Source organism: Aotus nancymaae, unplaced genomic scaffold, assembly GCF_030222135.1.
Source record: "Aotus nancymaae isolate 86718 unplaced genomic scaffold, 86718_ANA_hifiasm-v0.15.2.pri h1tg000059l, whole genome shotgun sequence".
Classification (NCBI taxonomy): domain Eukaryota; kingdom Metazoa; phylum Chordata; class Mammalia; order Primates; family Aotidae; genus Aotus; species Aotus nancymaae.
The window spans coordinates 51,969,316-51,974,664 of NW_026988473.1; the positions used below are offsets into that span (position 1 = coordinate 51,969,316).

The 5,349-nt window shown below is 43.9% G+C and overlaps 1 pseudogene; it reads left to right on the forward strand.

Moving 5' to 3' along the window:
• Positions 1 to 521: 521 nt before the first annotated feature.
• On the forward strand, positions 522 to 619 carry LOC135270284 (U6 spliceosomal RNA; annotated as a pseudogene).
• The last annotated feature ends 4,730 nt before the right edge of the window (positions 620 to 5,349 follow it).

Here is a 5,349-nt window from a genome sequence, read left to right on the forward strand (position 1 = left end):
GTTCTCAGTTTTGACCATATCCCAGGCACAGCATGCCCCGTTTTCTTCTTCATTCAACTCACCCTTATCAAGGGGTCACTTCATGCTAGACCTGAAAATAAGGAACCAAAACAGACATTGTTCCTGCCCATATGGGGCTGATAGTAAACATCAAAATATATACATAAAATAATTACATAAATCAGCGCATCATCACAAGCCAAGATAAGTGTTTGAAGGATTATGTAATGCAAACCAATGAGACTATCTTATCTATCAATCTATCTTCTATCCATTGATCTATCTATCTTGACCTAGGCTGGACAGGTTAAGAAAGACATCTCCAAGAAAGCGATATTTACATTTAAATCTGAAGTTTAAATAGGAATTAACCAGGGAGTTTGTAGAGAGTAGGTGGCAGAGAAAGCCATGGGTGGAAACAACAAAAGCTCTGTGGCAAAAAGAAATCTCAGGCAAAGAACTCAAAGAAGTATAAGAAGTATTAATGTTATCGCTGAGGAGGTCTCAGGTTTAGACATATAGTGCTCGCTTCAGCAGCACATGTACTAAAACTGGATGCAGAGAAGATTAGTATGGCCCGTGTGCAAGGATTAGACGTAGAAAACTTTAATACTTCATTAAGGATGCAATTGAAAAATCTCTGTTGCTATATTTTTATTTTTTGTTTGTTTTGAACTGTTTGGCTGTTTTTCTTGTGTGAGAAATGTTTCATATATAGACGACAGAGAATAATGCAATAAATATTCATGTAACTACTACTAACTTAAATATATTATAATAGGATAATGCTGTTAAGTAATATGACCTCAATTATAATTGAAGTTTCTTGCATACACCTAATGACATAAAAAAGTTTTTAGCCAAGAGCAGACATGAACAGATTTGCATTTTGAAAAGATCTTTGAGAAGTTGCAGTGTAGGCGATGGGAAACAGACATTGCTGGGGAGATTCCAGTCAGCTGACTAATGAGGTGCTCTGAAACTTATTGTGGGAGGAATCTGGATTTGTTCCTCTCTAACATTGACCATCCTTGCCACTCAATGGGACTTTTAAATCTGAAAACTTTTGTGTTTCTTAAGCTCTGTGAAATGTTCTTAAAGTTATCTTTGACTGTTTTCTCTCTTCCATTTTCTCTATTTTCTCCTTTTGGAACTCTATTTAAATAAATAGAGATTGAGTTTCTGAATATATCTTTTGCATGTCCACTTTTTGGTTTTCCAAATCTTTTCTTTCGATCTGCTTTTAGGGGGTAAAACAAAGTTTAGTTTTCTAGTCCATCAGTCCCTTCTTCAATCATGTCTATTTCCTCTGTCAGCCCATTCTATTTTTTTTTTTTTTTTTGAGACAGAGTCTCACTCTGTTGCCAGGTGCCAGGCTGGAGTGCAGTGGCACAATCTCGGCTCACTGCAACTTCCGCCTCCTGGGTTCAAGCAATTCTCCTGCCTCAGCCTCCCGAGTAGCTGGGACTACAGGCGCGCGCCACCATGCCCAGCTAGTTTTTGTATTTTTAGTAGAGACGGGATTTCACCATGTTGACCAGGATGGTCTCGATCTCTTGACCTCGTGATCCACCCGCCTCGGCCTCCCAAAGTGCTGGGATTACAGGTTTGAGTCACCGTGCCCCGCCCCAGCCCATTCTTTTATCTAATAAGTTTCAAATTTTTTTTAGTCATCACAATTTAGAGTATTTAAAGTACATAATGAAATCATCTTCTTATTAATTGAAGTCATTTTAACTTTTTTTGTTTTGTGATCTGTTTAATTAGGTATTATCTCCTGTTAATGAAATTAAGTTTCTCTTTTTCTTTCTTTCTTTTTTTTTGAGGCAGGGTCTTGCTCCGTCACCCAGGCTAGAGTGCAGTGGTGAAATCATGGTTCATTGCAGCCTCGACCTGCTGGGCCAAGAGATCCTCCTGCTTCAGCCTCCTGAGTAGCCAAAGCTCGCACCACCATGCCTAGTTAATTAAAAAAATTTTTTTTGTAGAGACAGAGTCTCGTGTTTCCCAGGCTGGTCTGGAACTCCTGGGCTCAAGCGTTCCTGCCTTGGCTTCCCAGAGTGTTGAGATTACAGGAATGAGCCATTGCGCCTGTCCAGTTTCTTTCTTTTAAGGCATCGAATTTCCTCAAATGCTTGATTGCCATCTCACCTTTGGATTGATAATTTCTATTTTCTATTATCAATTTTCAGTTTTAATTTATTTCCATAAACACTGTGCTCTATATAACGTCTATCTTTGGAAATTTATTAAAAACTTCTTTGCAGCCGAATCTATGGTCAATTTGTGTAAATGTATCATAAGCATTTGAAAGGCACATGTGTTTCTAGTGGGATCTAAAGTTAAGCACACACTCACCCACGTGCATTCACACACACACATCTAGAGTTTTCTGCTTCATTTTAATGTCCATGGATCAGTTCATTGACCATTTAGCTGCTGCCACCTGTTTGCCCAGTGGAGCTCAGAAGCCCCTGTCCCAGTGCAGCTCCTCAGGCAGCCTGTCTGCTCATCTTGGCTGACTCATGGGTTGCTGCCATGGCAAAGAAACATTGACTGCTGTTGACCCTGGATAGTCTGGGCAGTCAAAGCAAAAATGGAGTCAGACGGAGAGTTTAAAGAGATGTCAGAATTGCTCACTTAGTGACTGACAGGTCATGGTGATGGCAGCAGCAGGGAGGCATTGCCAGGGCTGCATGCTCCATGGAGCCGGCGGGAGCCTTGGACAAGTGGAATCTCTGCCTGATCCGAGTTGGAGTGGGAGTTCCCAGGGTGCCCCTGCAGCCGCCCAGACTGCAGCCTGTAGATCCGGCCTCTGGCACCATGGAGCAGGCGGGAGCCTCGCCCTCCCGGGTACAGCTGCAGCTGGATCTGTGGCTACAGATCCGGGCCTCCCACTTCATGGAGCAAGAGCAGGAGCCAGAACCTCTCCCTTTCTCGGTATCTCTGAAGTCTTTGGGACTGGAAAGGCCTCCCTGCTCCCACTACCTGGCTTCTCCTGGCTGTTGGTGCCCACTCAGATCTCAGAGAAGTCTGAGTGAGCCTTAGCACCATGAATGGCAGTAGGAGGCAAACAGGTTCCTGGGCAGAAGGGGATGGTCCTGATAAAGCCCCACCTTCAGACCAGGGAGCGCCTGATGGCTGGGGGCTGGGCTGCCAGCCCCACAATCCAGAGTGGGGGCTTGTGGTGCCTTTCCCAGGACCTGCCACTCATGGATGCCCATGGACCAATCAGCATACACTTCCTCCCCTTTGAAGTTCATAAAAGCCACAGGCTCAGCCAGAGCAGGGAGAGGATGGAGAGAGGACTGGGTGATCAGCCACACAGAGGAGATACCTCTCTGCTGAGAGCTGGAGATAAGGAGATGTCCAGCTGCAGAGAGGAGCTACCCTCTCTGCTGAGGGCTGTAGAGAGGAGCTACTCTCTCTGTGAGAGCTGTAGAGACCACAGGATGACCTGCCAGCCAAGAGGAGCCACCCTCTCCAGGGCCTCCTCTCTGCTGAGAGCTGCAGACATCAGGATGACCAATTGCAAAGAGGAGATACCCTCTCCATGGCCTCCTCTCTGCTGAGAGCTGAACACTTGACAGGACTACCTGCCTACAGAGAGGAGCCACCCTCTGTGGGTCTCCTCTGAGCTGTTGTAACACTCAATAAAGCTCCTCTTCATCTTGTTCAACTTCCACTTGTTTGCATACTTCATTCTTTCTGGACATAGGACAAGAACTCGTGTAAAGGCATCACTGGCCAGCCACAGAGGTTTCAGCCAGAAAAGTGGCACCCCAAAGATCCCATTACAATGGGACATTAGGAAGAGGGAACAATCAAGAATAAAAAATAATTTATGACAAATATGCAACCAGCCAGCTATGGAAAAATTATTTACACATAGTATTCCTTTTAGTTGATTTTCTTGGGCTTCACAAGCATCATCAGGAAGTAATGATAATTTATCTGTTTTGTTCCAACATTTATAGTCTCATAAGTGTGATGGTAGCTAAAATTTCGAGCTTTTTCTAGGTCTCAAGGAGTTAGAAAAGCCTGCTGAAATCTGGGTTATAACAACAAGCTCCCACAGCTTCCAGTGCATTGGCATCGTACAGAATTACAAGAGTTTAGTGTCATCTAGATAAAGCTGGAACTCAGTGACCCACTTCCTCTGAGTTCACCTAAAGGAGCTATAAATAGGGACATGTGTCATCTTGATGGGGATCATTCTGATTAGGCATAAAATCTTACTAAGCCAACTCAGAGGAGGTTGCAGTTCCTTGTCAATTTTTGATAGCCTTGTGTTTATCCACTTTCTCAGACAGGGACTACAGGAAATGAAGGGAAACGTGGGGATTTTGGAGAGAATTTAATGAAGAGGCCGTTTACCAAGATGTGGGCAGAGTTAAGGGGAATCATAAGAGATGTTGAGGCACTCAGAGACTAGTAACATTAACTAAACATAAAGCCATTAACATGCCTAGGGTTGAAATGGTAATAAGGAATTAGTGTCATCAGAGCTGTGGACATGTGGCAGGGGGTTGCCTGGTGAGGGCACTAATGGTAGAGCGACCAGACACTACCAGAACCACGGTCAAGGGGAAGCAGGGAGGAAGCCAGAGAATACACCCCCTGAGTTCTCATCCCTTATCCCACACTTCAACCTTCTGCTGGTGCCTGCAATCAGCTAGACCCAACAAGAATGCAGAGATCTAAGAGCCTAGGTGGTGCAGTGTGTGTGTGTGTGTGCATGCACACACATGAGTTTGTGCAACTCACTGGGGCACAGAGCAGAGTGGATCAGAGAAGGGCAAGAAAAGATTATTATTCAAGAAGGAGATGTTAAGGTATTTTATATTTAAAAAAAAAGAAAAGTTTATTACGAGGTCAGAAAAAGAATAACCAGAGCATACACTGGTGCTTGTTCCAGTCAGTTGGGGCCAGGACACAGGGTGTGTTTTACATGCAATATGTTGAAAATTGTAGTACCTGAGGCAGAGGAATCAACCCAGGATTGCTGTTCTCTGATGTGGACTGTGTATATGAAAAACACGAGCCAATAGAGATATAATCATAGCTACATTTTTATTCTGTGAAACTCTTTATATATTAAGAGCATTTGTCTTTGTACACAGAACATGTTATTTATTTATTTATTTAGTGAGACAGGATCTCTCTCTGTCTCCAAGGCTGGAGTGCAATAGTGCAATCAGGGCTCACTGCAGCCTTGACCTCCTGGGCTCAAGCGATCTTCCTATCACAGCCTCATGAGTAACTGGGACTACAGGCATGTGCCACCATGACTGGCCAATTCTTTATTTTTTGTAGAGATAGGTCTCGCTATATTGCCAAGCTGGTCTCTAA